Source organism: Schistocerca gregaria, chromosome 4 (genome assembly GCF_023897955.1).
Source record: "Schistocerca gregaria isolate iqSchGreg1 chromosome 4, iqSchGreg1.2, whole genome shotgun sequence".
In the NCBI taxonomy this organism is placed as follows: domain Eukaryota; kingdom Metazoa; phylum Arthropoda; class Insecta; order Orthoptera; family Acrididae; genus Schistocerca; species Schistocerca gregaria.
This window is the reverse complement of record NC_064923.1, coordinates 728,072,570-728,095,637: the sequence shown is the minus strand read 5'-3', so window position 1 is coordinate 728,095,637 and position 23,068 is coordinate 728,072,570. Positions and strand designations below refer to the sequence as shown.

General features: G+C 44.4%; 1 protein-coding gene and 1 pseudogene across 2 annotated transcripts in view; both read left to right on the top strand.

The window, feature by feature from the left end:
- Positions 1-23,068, top strand: part of LOC126266758 (atrial natriuretic peptide receptor 1-like) — a 1,377,759-nt gene that overhangs the window by 518,794 nt on the left and 835,897 nt on the right. The window lies entirely within an intron of this gene.
- On the top strand, positions 803-920 carry LOC126268311 (5S ribosomal RNA; annotated as a pseudogene).

The window sequence follows — 23,068 nt, the reverse complement described above, 5'->3', positions numbered from 1 at the left end:
AATGGAACCTTATCATGTGAATACGCTGCGATGGCACAATTTCCTGAATAACTATGTTAAATTACGTTCACACCATTGTATTCTACCTTCACGTCGTAATATAGTATGCCTTTTTTCCTACCACTACACGCTCGACAATGTCTTTAAACGCCGAAAATAGTTGTAGAAATAGCAAGAAGTCTAAATTGATATAACGTAAAAACAGCGCCTTCAGTTATCATTTACTATTGTAAAATAGGAATCCGTTTATGGTAGCGTGACTTATGCCTGCCCTAAACCCAAGTATCCAACACAAGAGACGCAGAAAAGCTACAACTTCACTACTACAGAAGCTAAAGAAAAACATTGTTGTGACTAGGGACTCACGTCGGGTAGACCGTTCGCCGGGTGCAAGTCTTTCGATCTGACGCTACTTCGGCGACTTGCGCGTCGATGGTGATGAAATGATGAAGTTTAGGACAACACAACACCCAGTCCCTGAACGGAGAAAAATCTCCGATCCAGTTGGGAATCGAACCCGTGCCCTTAGAATTGACATTCTGTCGAACTAACCACTTTTTTATCTCATTTTGTTCTATATTGTTCGTTGAATTTGTTCGTGGTGGACGTCCGATGACAACCGGTCAGGTTGTTCGTTGATACGTTCGATCAATTTTTTGTTAGAGGGTAGCTAACCCTCTGAGCGACACCCTGAGCTATCGTATCAGCACCACTCAGTTACCAGGGACGGACACTATAGACGCTCATATTCGCAATGAGACTGAAACGTACGCAGGTAAAATACAAAATCCTATTCAGTATTGGCAACGGCCTTGCCGCAGTGGATACACCGGTTCCCGTCAGATCACTGAAGTTAAGCGCTGTCGGGCGTGGCCGGCACTTGGATGGGTGACCATCCGGGCCGCCATGGGCAGTTGCCATTTTTCGGGGTGCACTCAGCCTCGTGATGCCAATTGAGGAGCTACTCGACCGAACAGTAGCGGCTCCGGTCAAAGAAAACCATCGTAACGACAGGGAGACTGGTGTGCTGACCACACGCCCCCCCCTCCCCCATTCTCACTGAGGCTGACACGGCGGTCGGATGGTCCCGATGGGCCACTTGTGGTCTGAAGACGGAGTGCTTTGTGCTATCCAGTATTGCTTATATGGGAGGCTTGACATATTTACCAAATTTGCTGAGTGCTGAAGTGCACAGAAGTGGAAAAAACTTCCAAGTGGTTTCGATTCAGATAAGCGGTAGAAGTTGTGTACGTTGCCATCTGCGGATCCCTGGTCCGTATACGAAGGAGGGCCGTCGGTATCACTGCTCGACTCCTCGATAAACGTGAAGCGCTGTACTCCAGGAGGCGATTTGTGTCCCACCTGATCAGAAAATCGCCTATGGCGTCGTGCAGTTTATCGACTGTAAGTGCTTAAGAGCTTCCCCGCATCAGCAAACCGCATTTATTTACCGCTGAATGGCTGTGCTCTGGCCGAATGCAAGTAGAGAGACATTTCAGCGTCGACGCTGCTTTAAATAACATGGAGCAGTCGGTCCGAGTATATAGAGGACGGGGCAGAACCTGTGAGATGTTCGCGCTAGCATCGAGCGAAGACAACGTATTTGCATTTATATTGGGTGACACGGAAATGGGGATTTTGCTGAGGTAACTGAGAAACTGTCGCCGCTGTTGTAGGACGCGCAAATTAAACGACAAGTTAGGCCGCGAGATGGAATTTCGTGACACTTGGCGGCAGGGTCGGTGGCCGCGGCGGCGGCGGCGGCGCATCCATTCTTAGCTGTGGCTTTCGCTGGCCTCCCGACTGCACGTGGGTTAGCAAGCAGTTTCGTTGACCTTACTTTCTATTTTCCGGATTGCGTTCTTAAGAACAATTTTTTCAAAACATAGATTTCGGTAAGCTGTTTTCTGTAAATGCATTTTGCACTTTTACTTGTAATATACAGTATATACACTACTGGCCATTAAAATTGCTACACCACGAAGATGACGTGCTACAGACGGGAAATTTAACCGACAGGAAGAAGATGCTATGAGACGCAAATGATTAGCTTTTCAGAGCATTCACACAAGGTTGGAGCCGGTGGCGACACCTACAACGTGCTGACATAGGGAAAGTTTCCAACCGATTTCTCATACACAAACAGCCTTGCCTGGTGAAACGTTGTTGTGATGCCTTGTGTATGGACGAGAAATGGGTACCATCACGTTTCCGACTTTGGTAAAGGTCGGAATGTAGCCGATCGCGATTGCGGTTTATTGTATCGCGACATTGCTGCTCGCGTTGGTCAAGATCCAATGACTGTTAGCATAATATGGAGAGTTCAAGAGGGTAATACGGAACGCCGTGGTGGATCCCAACGGCCTGGTATCACTAGCAGTCGAGATGACAGGCATCTTATCCCCATGGTTGTAACGTTCGACGCAGCAGCATGGACTACCAGCTCGGAGACCGTGGCTGCGGTTACCCTTGACGCTGAATCACAGACAGGAACGTCTGCAATGGTGTAATCAACGACGAACCTGGGTGCACGAATGGCAAAACGTCATGTTTCCGGATGAATCCAATTTCTGGTTACAGCATCATGACGGTCGCATCCGCGTTTGGCGACATCGCGGCGAACGCACATTGGAAGCGTGTATTCGTCATCGCTATACTGGCCTATCGACCGGCGTTGTATTATGGGGTACCATTGGTTACACGTCTCGGTCACGTCTTGTTCACATTGACGGCACTTTGAACAGTGTATGTTACATTTCAGACGTGTCAGGATCCGTGACTCTAACCTTCATTCGATCCCTGCAAAACCCAACATTTGAGCAGGATAGTGCACGACCGCACGTTCCAGGTCCTGTATGGGCCATTCTGGGTACAGAAAATGGTTGACTGCTGCCCTTGCCAGCATATTCTGCAGATCTCTCAACAACTGAAAACTTCTGGTCAATGGTGGCCGAGCAACTGGCTCGACACAATACGCCAGTCACTACTCTTGATGAACTGTGGTATCGTGTTGAAGCTCCATGGGCAGCTGTGCCTGTACGCTCCATCCAAGCTCTGTTCGACTCAATGCCCAGGCGTATCAAGGCTGTTTTTACGGCCAGACGTGGTTGTTTTGGGTACTGATTTCTCATGATCTATGCAACCAAATTGCGTGAAAATGTAATAACATGTCAGTTCTAGTATAACATATTTGTCCAATGAATACCCGTTCATCATCTGTATTTCTTCTTGGTGTAGCAGTTTTAATGGCCAGTATTGTAGTTAATTATTCTTTTAGCGACAGCATTCTGTGCTTGAAGCACAGCAGTCCGTATAAAAAGCTAAAAATTAAATAAAAAGAGTCTGAATAGCGTTTTCAGATTTTTTTATTTCTTAGCAGTCGGTTTCGGCCCCATTCTTCCGACGATCTTCCATGCCAAATTTAAACAGACGCAAAACCCTCAAGATTGGCGATGTTTTACAGAAGCGCGAAGTTTATCGCTAACTTCAATGCGACATGCCTATAATAGTTCCCAAAACGAAACTGTGTCTCGAAACCTGGCATAAAATCCAAAGAGATTCTGGTCGTATGTGAAGTATGTTAGCGGCAAGAAACAATCTATACCTTCTCTGCACGGTAGCAATGGAGATACTATCGAATACAGTGCTGCCAAAGCAGAGTTACTAAACACAGCCTTCCGAAATGCCTTCACAAAAGAAGACGAAGTAAATATTCGAGAATTCGAATCAAGAACAGCTGCCAACGTGAGTAACGCAGAAGTAAATATCCTCGGAGTAGTGAAGCAATTTAAATCACTTAATAAAAGCAAGTTTTCTGGTCCAGACTGTATACCAATTAGATTGCTTTCAGAGTATGCTGATGCATTAGCTCCATACTTAACAATGATATACAACCATTTGTTCGAGGAATAATCCGTACCCAAAGACTGGAATATTGCTCAAGTCACAGCAATATTCCAGAAAGGTAGTAGGGGTAACGCAATAAATTACAGGCCTATATCGTTGCCGTCGATATGCAGCAGGATTTTAGAACATATATTGTGTTAGAACATTATGAATTACCTCGAAGAAAACGATCTATTGCCGGCCGGAGTGGAGAGCGGTTCTAGGCGCTTCAGTCTAGAACCGCGCGACCGCTACGGTCGCAGGTTCGAATCCTGCCTCGGGCATGGATGTGTGTGATGTGCTTAGGTTAGCTAGATTTAAGTAGTTTTAAGGTCCAGGGGACTGATGACCTCAGAATTTTAGTCCCATAGTGCTCAGAGCCATTTGAATGATTTTCTGATTGCTCATCACGTGCGAATGCAAATACTGTGTCAAGTGCCAAGAAAGAGTCATATAGTTTCCAGGGAAAGAGCAGAACGTATCCTTAAAGAATGGAGAAACAGTATGAATGAAGCATCGTCGTTGTCGACCCATTACGTATGGATCACTCCTCTCGTTGAAGAAGGATAAGAAATGGAAGCAACCGTGGTTTGCATTACGAAGCACGCCAGCATTCTATTCCCGTACCTGACTGGTCGACGAGTGACTGGATATAAACCTTCACCACGCTTCGCTATTTTACGTAGGACCAGATTTGTTTTAGGATTTTCAGCAAGATATTTCGCTAACAGCAAGGAAGTAGTAGTATGCTTCGTACATCGATCTATTTATACATGCACGAATTTCTACTAACCTTTTCCTGTAAATATATATTCATTCTCTTCCGAACCTAGCGTACAACAATTAACTATTTTCTCGGCACTTTTAGAATTCTGTTATTTAACTATAAGGGGTATTTCCCACCCTTACTCCACATCCTCTGAACATATTTTTCCAGAACGCAATTTACAATCAATATAAAACTCAACAACTAACTCAACTCCGTCAAGAACAGGCCTTGGAAGGCCCAACGGAACAGACCGGCCGCCGTGTCATCCTCTGCCCACAGGCGTCACTGGATGTCTATATGGAGGGTCATGTGGTCAGCACACCGCTCTCCCGGCCGTGTGTCAGTTTACTAGACCGGAGCCGCTACTTGTCAATCAAGAAGCTCCTCAGTTTGCCTCACAAGGGCTGAGTGCACCCCGCTTGCCAGCAGCGCTCGGCTGACCGGATGGTCACCCAGCCGAGTGCTAGCCCAGCCCGACAGCGCTCAACTTCGGTCATCTGACGGGAACCGGTGTTACCACTGCGCCGAGGCCGTTGGCACCAATATTGGCTAAAATAAATCTACATCCATCATGTTGGAACTAAGTAGGTTGCCAAAAATTGATTATCTGTTCTTTGCACCATTAAACTCTCCCAACCTTCTTGATGGATTTGTTAACTTCAGTAGACGCTATGACGACATCGTTACCGCTAATTCCTGCTTCTGCATAGACACTGTCGAACAACCACATGCATGCCACAAGTACTGTGCCGCCTGAGTAGCTGGTTCGTCTATTAAGTGAAACTGCAGCCAAGATCTTCACAGAATCGACTGAGCCTCTGCTTGAGATCCCCCTCTCGTCTCCAAACCAAAGGATCCCTATTAGCTCTGGGTAAGACACTGCAAATAGTAATCTCTGCTTGCACCCCGTGTGTTAGGCCTGCAGTCTTTACCACCAGCTGCCTACAGGAACTGGGGATAGCCTCAGAACTGTAGCGACAGGCATCATTGGCGCTGGAATGAGCTGCGACTTCCCTATGACTGCACTATGCGTCACTTGCAGCCGCAAGCATGGCCTCCCCACATCTTTGGTCAGGCAGACATACCGAGTGCACAATGAGCAGTTTACAAAAATCACAAAAAATTTAAAAATTCAATCAAGATTGCTGGACGAGAGTGTGAACAGCACACCTCTCGAATTGTAAAAAACAAATGTTCAAATGTGTGTGAAATCTTACAGGACTTAACTGCTAAGGTTATCAGTCCCTAAGCTTACACACTACTTAAAGTAAATTATCCTAAGGACAAACACATACACCCATGCCCGAGGGAGGACTCGAACCTCCGCCAGGATCAGCCACACTCTCCGTGACTGCAGCGCCTAAGACCGCTCGGCCAATACCGCCCGCCTCTCGAATTGTAGTTCAGTGTCTTAAACCATTTTCGTAGTCACTGACCATGTTAAAAGCAACGGCATGGACACAGAGTGTGCAACAATAGCGCGCCCACTCTATAGCATATTCCTTGTTTTATCTTTCTTGTTTGAAGCAAAGTCCTCTCTGATATCACTGTTCTTTCCCTGTACTTCGTTCGACGACATGGCGCTGACTCCACTTTGCTGCTACGCCGAAACGTTATACTGGTGGCAGAAGTAAAAAGCCAACCAGCACGCCCCGCACAATATGGAACATCCTAACAACGCCTTCAGTTGTTCCTATACAAAACAATAATTGGCATCTTTAAGATGGCATCTATAAGAGTCGAGGGGCATGAAAGGGAAGCAGTGGTTGGGAAGGGAGTGAGACAGGGTTTTAGCCTCTCCCGATGTTACTCAATCTGTATATTGAGCAAGCAGTAAAGGAAAAATGGTTCAAATGGCTGTGAGCACTATGGAACTTAACAACTGAGGTCATCAGTCCCCTAGAACATAGAACTACTTAAACCTAACTAAACTAAGGACATCACACACATCCATGCCCGAGGAAGACTTCGAACCAGCGACCGTAGCAGTCGCGCAGTTCCTGACTGCAGAGCCTAGAACCGGATGGCCACTGCGGCCGGCAATAAAGGAAACAAAAGAAAAATTCGGAGTAGGTATTACAAACCATGGAGAAGAAATAAAAACTTTGAGTTTCGCCGATGACAAAGGACTTGGAAGAGCAGTTGAACGGAATGGACAGTGTCTTGAAAGGAGGATATAACATGAACATCAACAAAAGCAAAACGAGGATAGTGGAATGTAGTCAAATCAAATGGGGTGATGCTGAGGGAATTAGATTAGGAAATGAGACACTTAAAGTAGTAAAGGTGTTTTGCTATTTGGGGAGCAAACTAACTGATGATGGTCGAAGTAGAGAAGATATAAAATGTAGACTGACAATGGCAAGGAAAGCGTTTCTGAAGAAGAGAAATTTGTTAACATAGAGTATAGATTTAAGTGCCAGGAAGTCGTTTCTGAAAGTATTTGTATGGAGTGTAGCCATGTATGGAAGTGTAACATGGATGATAAATAGTTTAGGCAAGAAGAGAATAGAAGCTTTCGAAATGTGGTGCTACAGAAGAATGCTGAAGATTAGATGGGTAGATCACATAACTAATGAGGAGGTATTGAATAGAATTGGGGAGAAGAGGAGTTTGTGGCACAACTTGACAAGAAGATCGGACCAGTTGATAGGACATATTCTGAGGCATCAAGGGATCACAAATTTAGCATTGTAGGGCAGCGCGGAGGGTAAAATTCGTAGAGGGAGACCAAGAGATGTATGCACTTAGCAGACTCAGAAGGATGTAGGTTGCAGTAAGTACTGGGAGATGAAGCTTGCACAGGGTAGGGAAGCATGGAGAGCTGCTTCAAACCAGTCTCAGGACTGAAAACCACAACAACAACAACAACATGTGCTGAGACTACAACAGCACACATGAGGCTGCATATGGAAAGCACACTTCAATATGCGTTAATTTTGGGCTGGCGCTGAACAAATCTCCGTCATCTCAAAAATTATTATCTTTTCTGCTAGTCCCTATATACAGATGTGCTCATCGGAAATAGGTGGCTTGAAGATGTGCAGTGGCTCTTATTCAGCTGGGATATTAGAACTCAACGATTCCATTCCCAAAGTTTACACGGTATGGTGGTCTTGCTGGTCTCAGTGAATAGTAACACTGAGAAATAATGAATAAAAGTTATCCGTGGCTTTGGCACTGTACACGTTATCAGTAAATCAGTTTCGTAAAAGATTTACGACCCGCTTCCTAGCGATGTGACATGAGCTCGATCTAAGTACCGACTCAAACTGAACTATGCTGTAGCAAACTTCAGTGAAATAAATCCACCCACGTACAAAAAATGTTCACCTGTGTGTGAAATTTTTTGGGACTTAACTGCTAAGGTCATCAGTCCCTAAGCTTACACACTACTTAAAAGGACACACACACACACACACACACACACACACACACACACACATATAACCGAGGGAGGACTCGAACCTCCTCCGGGACCAGCCGCACAGTCCATGACTGCAGCACCCCAGACTGCTCGGCTAATCCCACGCGACATCCACGTACACTTTCGGATGTCTGTGGCTTACTCCGAACAACAATTCAGAATCAATTGTTTTGTAAACCTGAAGTGAACTGGTGTTCGTAGTTTATCAAATTTCTTTTCGCTTTTTCATATTCTCACTACATTATCTGACTGATTATGCTGTTGAATGTTGAGGCATACCAGTTTTCTGTCCTCGAATGTCTAGTTCTCAATTCATGACGTGGAATTATGTCTTCCAACGTCAGTCATTGACAATCACACGCAGACTGCGGAATACGCCGTTACGGGAACTCGTTGGGTACTATCAACTCAGGTCTGTAAACTAGGTGTGTATAAGGCCTTCGTCAGGTCAGCTTACCCGTTATTCAAACAATTGCACTTGCTTTATGACCAGAAGCGTGTGTCCTGTAAGACAGATTAGCCAGAGAAAGACTGGAAACTAGATGGCCCGTCGGCGAGGTGGGAAAAAATGATATCCCAGCTACGGGAGACATGCCGCTTGTGCAGCAGCCACTGCGGAGCGACGAAGTTCACAAAGAGGGTGTATCGCAGGCAGCTAGGCGAACGCACACGGCTTCCAAATGGCCTCCCTAATACGGAATTCCATTATCGCCCGGCCGACCCATCCCGGATAATCGTACGGGCCAATTTCCCCGAAACCTGCGTGACGCTATCAGCATACTGTTGAAGCACACACTGTGTTTCCGAGGACCCAATTTCCACGGCTCAACTTTGGAGTACTCTGCTTTAAGAGTTAGTAGAAGATGTAACAAAAAAAAAAATACTTTATTCACTTGGAAAGCCAAATTTAAGCGGATGTTTGAGTATATTTTCATATTGTACATCCACTACCTGTTACAATTTTTCTTACATCTCTTTAATTATGAAGCATGTATTTAGAGATCTGGAGGCCGTACTTCAGTTTTATTATACATTCATCTCATAGAAAATTTACAGCTGGTGATCTTCTTAACACAATAAAATTACTTCCTGGGTATCTAAAATTTAGGTTGGCTTTTGGAGTTGTTGTTGCTGTTTAGAACTTGGAATGATCTCTCATATTTTGTTATTGTTGTTGTTACGGCCATTTCATTGGCGCTGCCTCCTTCACTCATTGCGACACCAATCCGGCTGTGAGAGCAATCAGGCTTTGTCTTTTTGATGTGATATTTGGTTGTAGTACGGTTAACATCGAGGTTATTGGCACTTATGATTGATTACATTTAATTACACGTATCATTATGTCACTTTAAAACAAAAGATCAAAGCCTAATAAGGTGTAATAAATACAGTTTAAGTAAAAAGTTTTCTAGAGAGTCTCGAGCATACGCGTTGCTTCGCAACGCTAAATGAAGTGCTTCTTTACGTCTGATTCACGTCTTCCTCATAAGATGTATGTACCTACTTGTATAGTAATAAAGAAAATTACTAACTGTTGTCCTGCATTTATTCGCAAAAAAGGCACACACACACACAAACAAACACACACAAGCACAGAAAGAGAGAGAAACAGATTATTTTTGCCAGAAATATTCAGTAGTAATATATATGAAGTTGTTATCTGTTCTTTCTGACATATCCGAGAGAACAGATACCATTTTCAAATATACAGGGTGTTATAAAAAAAGTACGGCCAAACTTTCAGGAAACATTCCTCACACACAAAGAAAGAAAATATGTATGTGGACATGTGTCCGGAAACGCTTAATTTCCATGTTAGAGCTCATTTTATTACTTCTCCTCAAATCACATTAATCATGGAATGGAAACACACAGCAACAGAACGTACCAGCGTGACTTCAAACACTTTGTTACAGGAAATGTTCAAAATGTCCACCGTTAGCGAGGATACATGCATCCACGCTCCGTCGCATGGCATCCCTGATGCGCTGATGCAGCCCTGGAGAATGGCGTATTGTATCATAGCCGTCCATAATACGAGCACGAATAATCTCTACATTTGGTACCGGGGTTGCGTAGACAAGAGGTTTTAAATGCCCCCATATATGAAAGTCAAGAGCGTTGAGGTCAGGAGAGCGTGGAGGCCATGGAATTGGTCCGCCTCTACAAATCCATCGGTCACCGAATCTGTTGTTGAGAAGCGTACGAACACTTCGACTGAAATGTGCAGGAGCTCCATCGTGCAAGAACCACATGTTGTGCCGTACTTGTAAGAGCACAAGTTCAACATTACCTTCGTTCAATTGAGCCAACTGACGGTGAATCGAGGAGGTACAGCATACTGACGAAACTAATGTGAGCTCTAACATGGAAATTAAGCCTTTCCGAACACATGTCCACATAACATCCTTTCTTTATTTGTGGGTGAGGAATATTTCCTGAAAGTTTGGCCGTACCTTTTTTTAACACCCTGTATAAGGCTCACCGGCAATTTGACCATCTTCTTTTGTGTGGATGCACAAACAGTGTCCGAACTCTTACGGGAATCGGCGGTAAAGCCACGACCAATAAGTATAATGGGCAGGGGTACTATGAATATAGTGCGGGACAATAAGTTGGGAATGTGGGTCTCACGGGAGGCGTGCCAGAGATAAGTCCCTGCAGTCGCACTATCCACTGTGTCCACGGTGGCTCATATGGATCGGTAGGCCTCTGCAGTAAAAAAACTGAGTGAAAGGATCAACAACGAACTTGAACGTATGTGATGTGACGTCCGCAACGAGCAAACACAACGCTAAAAAAAATAAAAAGTTGTACAGATCGTCTGCCATGTAAGCAGGGGAATCCCGGGTTCGAGTCCCGGTCGGGGCACCCATTTTCAACTATCCCAGTTGACTTATATCAACGCCTGTATGCAGCTAGGGGTATTCATTTCATTGTAATTTCAGAAGTAATATCTGTTTTTAAAATTTGGATTTAGGCCTAATTGCAACTCGTCCTGCAATGTGCTTCCCCCCTCCCCTTCCCCCCTTCCCCGTCTCTTGCTCTCTCTCTTGCTCTCTCTCTCTCTCTCTCTCTTTCTCTCTCTCTCTCTCTGTCTGTCTTTCATTTTAGCAGCCTTTTCTTGAGACATCTGTTATGAGAATAAATAAAAAACGCCACTGTTTCAAGCAGGTAACATATTTTGTGGGGATGACTGAGTATTGATTCAGTAGCTCTATGACCGGAGGATCCACAGTTTCTAAATAATTATTCTTAATCGTGGTAATTACCGCCTTTTGCTATCAGCATTTTTATTTATAGCACTTGCAATTTCCATTATTCGTAATTTTCGAACGTCAGGAAGCATATCAAACATCTGTTATATATAAAGGCTCAGAACGTAAAACATAGGCTCCACGCAAAAAAAAAATTGAACTTTTGCTGAGAAGTACTCATTGCGCGGACTATCCTGGCGCACTTCACGGCCGACACACACTCCCACAAAGCGCCACCTGTCCACAGTCCCTGTCCATCTCCTCCATGCTCACTACTCTGAGATTCCCTTAGGAGTATTAGACGTACTTGTGCATCCGCTCTAAAGAAGGTGGATACACAAGTACGTCCGAGCCTCCTACGGGAATCTCAGAGTAGTGAACATGGAGGAGATGGACATGGACTGTGGACAGGTGGCGCTTTGTGGGAGTGAGTGTCGGCCGTGAAGTGCGCCAGGATAGTCCGCGCAGTTGCCGTAGCACTGAGTCCCAGATGGTGCAGTGGTTAACGCACCTGACTAGCAAGCAGGAGATCCCAGCTATGAACCCCGGGTCAGCACTCATTTTCACTCATCGTCGCTGATTCCGCGTAATGTCCCGATGCAGCTGAGATCAGTAATCAGTAATCCCTTCCCTTTCAATTCTCCCTTCTCCCCTCTCTCATGCGCTTTCAATATAAAAAATGTTCAAATGTGTGTGAAACCGTATGGGACTTAACTGCCAAGGTTATGAGTCCCTAAGCTTACACACTACTTAACCTAAATTATACTAACAACAAACACACACACACTACTTAACCTAAATTATACTAAGAACAAACACACACACCTATGCCCGAAGGAGGACTCAAACTTCCGCCGGGACCAGCCGCACAGTCAATGACTGCAGCGCCTGAGACCGATCGACTAATCCCGCGCGGCGCTTTCAATATACACAATATATGGCAGACGTTGATTTCTGCAGTTAAGGGTGTTATTTGTAGCGTTCTTTCTCTATCGTTTGATTTCAACCTTGTGTAGTCAAGAAGGCAACTAGCGGAATGAAAAAGAATATGAAACCTTCTTAAAGTACACATTAACTTATTTTGCGCTGAGTGTTTGGTTCTCATTTATTCTTCCAGTAGCTCCTGTGATGTTGCTGCTCCCTCTATCAATCAGAAGTGCATTTCTTCTTATTTGTTTGTCGCTCTATCTATCTGATTGATTGTTATTCCAGACTCGGTTGGCAAGTATCGAAATTAATTTCCAGAGGCGTCACACAGCAATTAATTTCGGCGAAGCGGGAAATGTGTGGAATGATGAACAGCCGATGAGCAGTCAACTCGCCTTCAGCCAAATAGCCACATTCCCATGGAATTTTCTCCTCGGGATTACGAGTCCAGAGAGCAGTGCAAGTACTCAAGCCTACCTATGAACAAGACACGCTCTTCCACGTCATGAAATTTTCTCACAACCAATAGCGTATGGCTTCTTCAGAAGCCGTCCGCAAGTTGCGCCTAAGACATATCGGTCGACTCCATCTCCCCACGTATACTACACGAAACATCCTCACTTATTCACCATATTTATTCCAACAATTTTGGGCCTCTACAATTTCTCCGCTCTGTGTGTCTTCCAATGCCAAGTAAACAGATGGTTCCCTTTAAGCCAGCTTCTTAGCCTGCTTTTTTCTTACTGATCTCCAAAGTGTATTTTGCATGACACCTCCAATTGCTAACATATTTTTGTAACGCCACAAATCAAATAGCTTCATTCTTTTCCCCTACAACTTCGACGCAACCACGACTCATACCCACAAAATGTCATTTATTTCAATACGAGCTGTGCCATGCAGCCATGGTTACAGTATGGGTTGAAAATGGTTTCCATGTGCCTCAGCGCATGCGTGTTCCCGCCGTAGCGTGTTCTACTCACACGTTCACACCGTCCAGGCTGCATCCGCACAGTGTCAAAGCTCCACTGTCTCCACATCTGGAATGGCCTCTGCATACACGATACTTTCGAGATGGCCCCTAACCAGAAATCGCAGGGGTTCAGATCCAGTCAACCAGCAGGCCATGCAACAGGGCTCCTTCGTCCGATCCATCGACCAGCGAAGACATGACTGAGATGCGTCCGGACGTTAACGGCGAAGTGGGCTGGAGCACCATCATGTAGCAGCCATATAATCCTTCGAATCATCAGTGGCGGCGGGGACAGGTCTCCTTATACAACCTTGCTACCTGCCACCCGCTGCCATTTGCCTTCCCGTAAGTGAACATCATGTCCGCAAGCTCTGTTCGAATACTCAACCTTTGTGTACAACGCTGTATCACATCCGCTACAAGATGAGTCAGCAAGAGAAGTGAATCGGACGCAACATTGCCAATTACTACGGCAGGAGAGGGCGCTAAGGATGACGTATGGGGGACAGCCCTACCCTGTAGGAGGAACCAATGCTTACTGTAACTGTGGCTGCACGGTACAGCGTGTATTACACCGCAATCTCTGTAACCAAGTATGAGTCAATAAATGGTCTCTAGCACGGAAACCATGCATGTCCGGACATACGTTCATTAGACCTTATTTGTTTCGTATTCTCCCGTCGATCAATCCCTAGAGTTTGTACTCGATGGAAAAAATACCCAGCAATAACATGTTCCTAATCCCTTATTCCTTCTGGCTCCGTAACTAAGATAACTGTTTCGCTAACTCGGCTGAAATATGCTAATGAGAATGTGGTTATCGTCATTTCTGTTATCATTGTCGTACTTGTTTTATCCTAGTATTGTGCTAAGTAAATTCTCCACCCTATCTGACGCTTCGTCCGTATTTACCTGTTTCACTACAAGAGATATTTCATCGTCTACAAACTTCAAAATACTATCCCTTCTGCTTCTACTTTTATGAATGTTCCGGAATTTTCTTCAGATTTTTGCTAAAGCACTGACGCAAGTGGAACGCTTCCTGTTTGCATAACATGGTGTAATAAAAATCAAAACTAGAATGAAGCTTACTAAATGTTTCGTAGCTTCCAGAGAGAATTTCGATTCATGTAGCTACTAAATATTCCCAAAAGCACTGATGTAGTTGTGACTGCCATTTTATACCACGAATAAAATTTTTCCTACGTAATTAATTCGGAAAAATAAAGCATAATTAGCTCAAAAATTAATAAGTGGGTAGGTGGTTTCCATGAAAAACAGGCAATTAAGCACACTTTAATAGTCTGTGATATTAAATTTTTTAAGTCTCTCACAGATATTTACTGTATCATCGTAAAATTACTTCGAAAACGAAACAAATATTATGAATGAAATGTCAGTTTGTCGACAGTACAATTCTGTCAATACAGAGTAGGGAAGCTGTGTCGGGTGGTACAGAAAAAACACACGTTATTCACACAAGTAGGCGTACAGGTATTTATTCACGTGGAACAGGACCTCGAGTTGTGTAGGAAAATGAATTAAATTCAGCCAATGTCTCTTTAATGCAACATCATATACCGGACGTTGCCTATACATTCTGTCTAACCTGCAGCTTTTTGGAATGAAAATTGTTGTTTCGTTACTACGAAACAACAGAAAGCTGCTGCAGTTTAACCGCATATTTCTGTCGTTGATCAGACTTATGTTTCACCCCGTCTTTTTTGCAGGCTGCTTACTGGAAGTGAGGAGGAAATTCAAAGGGGCAACACTAGTTACTGATTATCAGCATAACGCGAAGAAACGATAGCATTTACATTATAGTTATAAGCAATCGAAGACGTTTACATTAGTGACTGTTTCGCATTTCAGTGACCATTATACATAAGACAGCTTCATGTCCGCCGTGCGCAGCGCTTCAAGAATTTTATTGTAGTACTTATAAGGAATTTTAATAAAATGTGATTAATGAAATGTGTAATATGCATATGATATATCACAGAAATTCGTCCAAACAGGCCCCAGAAATTCCAACGGAACCGGCCGATGACCGTGTCATCCTCAGCCCTTAGGCGTTACTAGATATGGATAGAGATATGGAGGGGCACGTGTTTAGCACATTGCTCTCTTGGCCATTGCCAGTTTTCGTGACCAGAGCCGCTACTTCGCAGTTAAATAACTCCTCAGTTGATCCCATAAGTGATGAGTGCAGCCCACTTGTCAACAGCGCTCAGCAGACCCGGACGGTCACCCATCCAAATATTAGCGAAGACCGACAGCGCTTAACTTCGGTCACCAAAAGATGATTCAAATGGCTCTCAGCACTATGAGACTTAACATTTGAGGTCATCAGTCCCCTAGACCTTAGAACTACTTAAACCTAACTAACCTAAGTACAGCACACACATCCACGAGACAGTATTCGAACCTGCGACCGTAGCAGCAGCGCGGTTCCGGACTGAAGCGCCTAGAACCGCTCGGCCACAACGGCCTGCACTTCGGTCATCTGTAGCGAATTGGTGGCAAGGCAGTTGGTTCATGTTACAGACGCTACTTGATGAACTATGTTATGCTGTGTGTTAGAGGGCAGATGACGTCATGCCCGGTAAAACATTTTCATTTATCATCAAAAATATGCTACATCAGTCACGTAACCACAGCTACCACGAACGAATGTAAAGAGAATGATCATGTCTTTGTCTACTTTTCATTTTAAGCAAAATAAGATGCATATTTATACTTATTTACGTCGATACAAGTTCATTGTGTTTTTGCTTATTAATAAAAAGAACTAAAGGCTCGTGCTTATTCACTTGCTCCCGCTCTACTCATTTATCTAATCAGTTCACCATCTTTCTCACGCCCACAATATGCCTGTGAGGACAGTGCCACGGAAGGCGAATGGTCGAATTCGGTTGATTGGGAGAATTCAGGAAAAGATTGTCATCTGTAAATGAGGATCCATGTAGGATGCTGGTGAGATCTGTTTATGAATACTGCTCGTGTGCTGGGATCTGTAGTAGGTCGGATTGAAGGGGCTCATCGAAGAAATTCAGAGGCCGGCTGCTAGATTTGTTGGTTCAAATGGCTCTGAGTACTATGGGACTTAACTTCTAAGGTCATCAGTCCTCTAGAACTTAGAACTACTTAAACCTAACTAACCTAAGACCATCACACACATCCATGCCCGAGGCAGGATTCGAACCTGCGACCGCAGCGGTCGCGCAGCTCTACACTGTAGCTCCTAGAACCGTTCGGCCACTCCGGGCGGCCTAGATTTGTTTCCGGTACGTTCGAACAACAAGTAAGTTCCACGGCGATGCTTCGGGTATTGAAATGGGAATCCCGGGAGAGAAGGCGATATTCTTTTCGAGGACCACTATTGAGAAAATTTAGAGAACCGGCATTTTGAAGCTGAGTGCCGAACTATTCTACTGCCGACAGCATAGGTAGTGCGTAAGGACCACGGAGATAAGTTACGTGAAATCGGGGCTCATACGGAAGCATATGGACCGTCGTTTTTTCTCGCTCTATTTGCGAGTGGAACAGTAAAGAAAGTGACTAGTAGTGGTACAGACTACCCTCCGCCACGCACCGTACGGTGGCTTGCGGTGTATCTACGTAGATTTAGATGCAGATGTACAGTAGCAGCCGGCCGCTGTGGCCGGACGATTCTAGGTGCTTCAGTCTGGAAGTGTGCGACCGCTACGGTCGCAGGTTCGAATCCTGCCTCGGGCATGGATTTGTGTGATGTCCTTAGGTTAGTTAGGTTTAAGTAGTTCTAAGTTCTACGGGACTTATGACCTCAGATGTTAAGTCCCATAGTGCTCACAGCCATTTGAACCATTTTGTACAGTGGCACCTTTGAGTGCTTCGGCAATTTTCTACGAGTCACTTCCCTTTTTTTGTTTTTGCTGGTCTTTTTAAATTTTTTTTTTACTTTTCTTCGATATTTGTGCTACGATGTCTTGGTTCGCAGAGGAACAATTACATTCTCTTCAGGCGACTTCAACACCCAAGAAACTCATGACAGTCACAAAATATGTGTACAAGATATCACGTGAGAGTTTTCTGAGTTGAAATGTTTTTGAAATCTTATGGGACTTAACTGCTAAGGTGATCAGTCACTAAGATAACTCACTACTTAACCTAAATTATCCTAAGGTCAAACACACACACACCCATGCCCGAGGGAGGACTCGAACCTCTGCCGGGATCAGCCGCAAAGTCCATGACTGCAGCGCCTTTGACTGCTCGGCTAACCGCGCGCATCGTGAAAGTTCTCTGTACTGCTAGCGGCGAAAAGGAGAGGACGCGAACTTCCTTTGATGGTTGGGTTAAGGACCGACAACCAGTGGAACACGAGTGAATACAAGCGAATGTGGAGCGAACTGGACCGAATGAAGTTTGTCTCGCGTGCTTAGCGTTCACACGAGAGACATTTCTCATTCGATACTGCACGATGTAAAGGGTGCTTTACACGACAGACACCGTGCTACATTCATAGAGTGTTTCGAACTTGTCTGGGACTTGAGCGCTTTTGATTCCGCCTCGCCTACATTTTGGTGCCGATATACCGCGCTGGCCCGCCGTCCATGCCCTTTAACTCGCTGCTCCATTCAGCCACTCGCGCCGCCAGCTCAGAACCGGCCCGTAACTCAGCGAGCGGTCGCCGCGAACGGAAGTCGCCGCGATAGCACACGACGCGAATGGAAGGGCCGCCTCTTGGCTGTGCAGGTCAGGTCGCGGAGGCAGGCAGCTCGTATTGGCAGTGCTGTGCGTGGCAAGGCACGGCACGGCGCCGCGCTGTGCGAGCCGGGAACGCCGCTAGGCGACTGGCACGCGGCCGTAACTCACGGGCGCAGCGATGCGAGTAATGAGAGTGGCTGCAGCTGAACGCTCTCCAATGTTTGGCCGCGTTGCTTGCGCGCTCTTCCTCGCGATCGGACTCGGACTATCGGTTCGGATGCATCCTACTGAGCAATGCAGCACTCTGGTTCATATTCTTAATTCATTTTTAGCAGCGATATACACTACAGGCCATTAAGATTGCTACACCAAGAAGAAATGCAGATGATAAACGGGTATTCATTGGACAAATACACTATACTAGAACTGACACGCGATTACATTTTCACGCAATTTCGGTGCATAGATCCTGAGAAATCAGTACCCAGAACAACCACCTCTGGCCGTAATAACGGCCGTGATACTCCTGGCCATTGAGTCAAACAGAGCTTGGATGGCGTGTAGAGGTAGAGCTGTCCATGCAGCTTCAACACGATACCACAGTTGACCAAGAGTAGTGACTGGCGTATTGTGACGAGCCACTTGCTAGGCCATCATAGACCAGACGTTATCAGTTAGTCAGAGATCTGGAGAATGTGCTGGCCAGGGCAGCAGTCGAACATTTTCTGTACCCAGAAAGGCGTGTACGTGACCTGCAACATGCGGTCGTGCATTATCCTGCTGAAATGTAAGGTTTCGCAGCGATCGAATGAAGGGTGGAGCCACGGGTCGTAACACATCTGAAATGTAACGTCCACTGTTCAAAGTGCCGTCAATGCGAACAAGAGGTGACCGAGACGTGTAACCAATGGCACCCCATACCATCACGCCGGGTGATACGCCAGTATGGCGATGTCGAGAACACGCTTCCAATGTGCGTTCACCGCGATGTCGCCAAACACGGATGCGACCATCATGATGCTGTAAACAGAACGTTGGTTCATCCGAAAAAATTACGTTTTGCTATCCGTGCACTCAGGTTCGTCGTTGAGTACACAATTGCAGGCGCTCCTGTCTGTGATGCATCGTCAAGGGTAACCGCAGCCATGTTCTCCGAGCTGATAGTCATCTGCTGCTGCAAACGTCGTCGTACTGTTCGTGCAGATGGTTGTTGTCTTGCAAAATTCCCCATCTCTTGACTCAGGGATCGAGACGTGACTGTACGATGCGTTACAGCCATGCGGAAAAGATGCCTGCCATCTCGACTGCTAGTGATACGATGTGCTTGGGATCCAGCATGGCGTTCCGTACTACCGATTCCGTATTCTGCTAACAGTCATTGGATCTCGACCAATTGCAGCAGCAATGTCACGATACGATAAACCGCAATCGCGATAAGCTACAATCCGACCTTTATCAAAATCGGAGAGGTGATGTGGGTCGCATTTATCCTCCTTACACGAGGCATCACAACAACGTTTCACCAGGCAACGCCGGTCAACTGCTGTCTGTGTATGAGAAATCGGTTGGAAAAGTTCCTGATGTCAGCTCGTTGTAGGTGTCGCCACCGAAGTCAACCTTGTGTGAATGCTCTGAAAAGTTAATCATTTGCATATCACAGCATCTTCTTCCTGTCGGTTAAATTTCGCGTCTGTAGCACGTCTTCGTTACTTACATCACATTTTCCGGAATAAACATTGCATAACACACAAAATTTCATTAACATTTAGTTACGGATTAATGTTAATATTTAGAGGTCCACCAACGAGGACGATTAACGTAATAACTTATTCTAAGATAGTTACGATTCCAAAACGACTGCTAAGTCACATCGTTCTATTCGTTACAGGAGGCCTATTACGGCAAACAGCCTCCATTGGATTGTATCAGACAAGTTTTACATCCATACGTTACCGTGGTTCTGTCGTTGTCTCTTCGTTTTAATTATACTCCATTAGTGTTCTTGGAGTAATAACGTTTAGTCATAGAAGATTCGACTTATTATCTGACATAATTTCCGGACTGTCTTCCATTTCTTCAGAGTAATAATTATGTGACATCTTATTTGACAATATCACTGGTACATCTGTCAAATACGCTGCCATATAATTATTGCTCTAAGGGAAAGGAAGACAAGCTGAAAATTAAATCTAATAATAAGTAATACCTAATATATATCAACCGTTGTTACTCCAAGAACAATAATGGAGAGTAATTAAAAGAATGAGAGAGCGACACAACCACGATAACGTCTGACACAACCTGACGATGACTATTTACCGAAACAGGCCTTTCGTAACGAATAAAACGTTTTAACGTAGCAGCGTTAGTTGAATAGTAATCGCATAATGTCTTGAAAAGAAATTTATAACCCAGCGGTCCCAAAAGACTATAGATTTTATTCTGAAGTACTATTTTTATGACGTGTTGGAGAGATAATGTAAGAATCCTCTCTTGTTCTCTACAACGTCACATACACCATTAAAACTTTTGTAACATCTGTTTTGACTCTTGCGTCGGTGTTAACTTCCTCAAAACGAGAGCAGCAAAAAGAGACCCATTTTTGTGACGGGGACGTGACAAGTCGTGGCACCAAACATTTAGCTGGTGATAAAATTGCCTAACAGTATAGCCGTAACGGATTGCGCTGACCTGTGAAAAGCAGATTAACGACATGCATCATAAAATTTTATCTGCGGAAGTTGCCGCATCGACGATAGCTGTATATCGCTACCACTGACGCGGGTGTGACAAAAATCAGGGTTCGGTGTTTGGGCACTGTAACAGGTGCTGCCAGCATAAAATTTAACCTCTAGCCTGTACGAAGGAAGTACTTACAATGTTACCATTTCCAGCCCTGACACCACATATGAGTAACCTGCTTGCATGCGAAAAACGACTGCACTGGAGTAACTGGAAATCTGCTTGATGTGCTCATTTGATCGACGACTTCCTCACGTCAGTAAAGCCGATCGACCGTGCACTGAGCGCTGGTGTTAATAAACCGGTTTATTTTGCTCGTCGTCATACGCAGCTGAAATTGCTTGGGTTTTATTTATGCCACCATAATTATATTTCTAAATATACTGCAGGCAATGGCTGTACATGTATAATGCATATCGAATAAGAGAGACTCCTACATCAACAGTTCTGACATTAGATATTAAGTTACGATAATGCTTATGTCCTTCTTGCAACTGTTGGAATTACCCTTTGTCCTTATATTATCATCTGAAATATATATTTTGGCTATTCAGTATGCAGTGTCGCAACAAAACCAAACTGAAACACTAAATAAATAAATGCGTACGGCAAACAGTAGATTTAAAGTTAGATTCATTCACAGAAAATTACTTTTTCATTACAGGTTTGAATCTTAAATGCCCAACATCTGTGCCGTGCGTTTGAGTTTTGTTCTGGTATGTGCTAATTCACATGCTGTTGGAAGTAATTTTGAACTTGATGCACGCCAAATGTGCAACGCATTCGAAAGTATTATACTTCTATAGTCAGAAAGAACAATGCTTTCTCATTAGTAAAGGAAATATGTCATAATGAAATTGTATTTCTCAGAAGTGTTTCGTGAAATTGCTTTTGTCAAGTAATGTACTCCACATGCAGCCAACAGTAATAGATGGAAACTATCAAATTACAGAAGACACGTACAAAAATCGGTAAGTTTGTCAAGCCGACTCGGTTCCCGGTAACAGCGTCTAACATCTTATACTGTTAATGTGCCCTTGATGTGTAGTATTACAGACAGCTTCTAGCAGGAAATGATCAGTGCATAACACGACTAGCGAATAGATCGATATAAATTTCTCCGTCGTATATTTAAGAGTTGAACAGGGTGTTCAGAAACAGTATGAAAAGCTAGTAAGTGTTGGTTGGTTGGCGGAGGAGACCAAGCAGCGATATCATCGGTCTCATCGGATTAGGAAAGGATGGTGTGCTAAGCACTGCGCAATTTCGCTCGGTAGCTAGCAAGTGTGCTGCAGCGTATGATATGCCGAGAAACAATTGTTGCGAGAAAAATCGATACGTTGCGCTGTTTCCGAGTTGGTTAGTATTGTAGCTAGTCAGTTAGGCCGTTGGCGTCTGCAAATTCAAGTGGCCCCCCAGCTACATTTAGTGTCAGTTGTTCTCACAGTGTAGATGATAGTACGAGTGACTACTCAGCCTTTGTCTGGGGTTGGATCCTTACTGCCACTCCACGTCCGATATCTGTATCGCTCTCCTGTTCGGTTTTAGGAAAACAAACGAAGTATACATTTGGCGACACCGTCTCTGGTGGGCCGCTTGAATATTCGCAACTACGTCATTGGCTAACTTCAGTGCCAATTAACTCGGAAGCAACACAACGTAATGAAATACCTCTTAAGAATTACTTGTCAGCACAGCCTAAAGGGCAACATCTTTCCGAGCTTTTCAGACTGTTTCTGACCACAATATAGAATTTTCTTTGCGGCATTTAGACGAATACTGTGTTGTTAATTTACGTTCTGAAATTATATCTCGTGATCAAATGCGTGTTTTGCCACATGACCAGCTGACTTCTACTTGCCGGTTCTACTTTCGCCAGTTCATTGATGCTTTCTGGTTGAAAATAAAAAAACGGCTAGAGAAAAGATTTGCACTGCTATATAAACTGAATTTCTATAACTTCAACATACATACAGAAGAATTTACAACCCATATACGTCTTGTACAAAACTGTAAGAACAAAAGACAGCGGCTGGCGATCTGATATCGTTCATGACTATAATCTAGTTCAACGAAGTATGAAAACGCAATTGGATGGAGTTATTGCAACTTGGAATTTTAACCACCATCTAGCGACTCACATTGCATAGGTCCATAAAATGAGCAGATTATATCTTTTCACCTCATTAATATTCAATTTGGTTCGTAAAGGTCGATCGTAATGTCCAGCTTATATATCGACATTCTTCAAAATCTTTGCGTACCAAGCCACATTTACACCTATTGTGGCTTGTCTACGGGTGCAGTACTTGCACATTTCCATCTTCATCAATGACAAGCATTTCTTCTACTGAACAAATGCAGGTAGTTCTTAAGTATGCATGATACAGCCCATATTT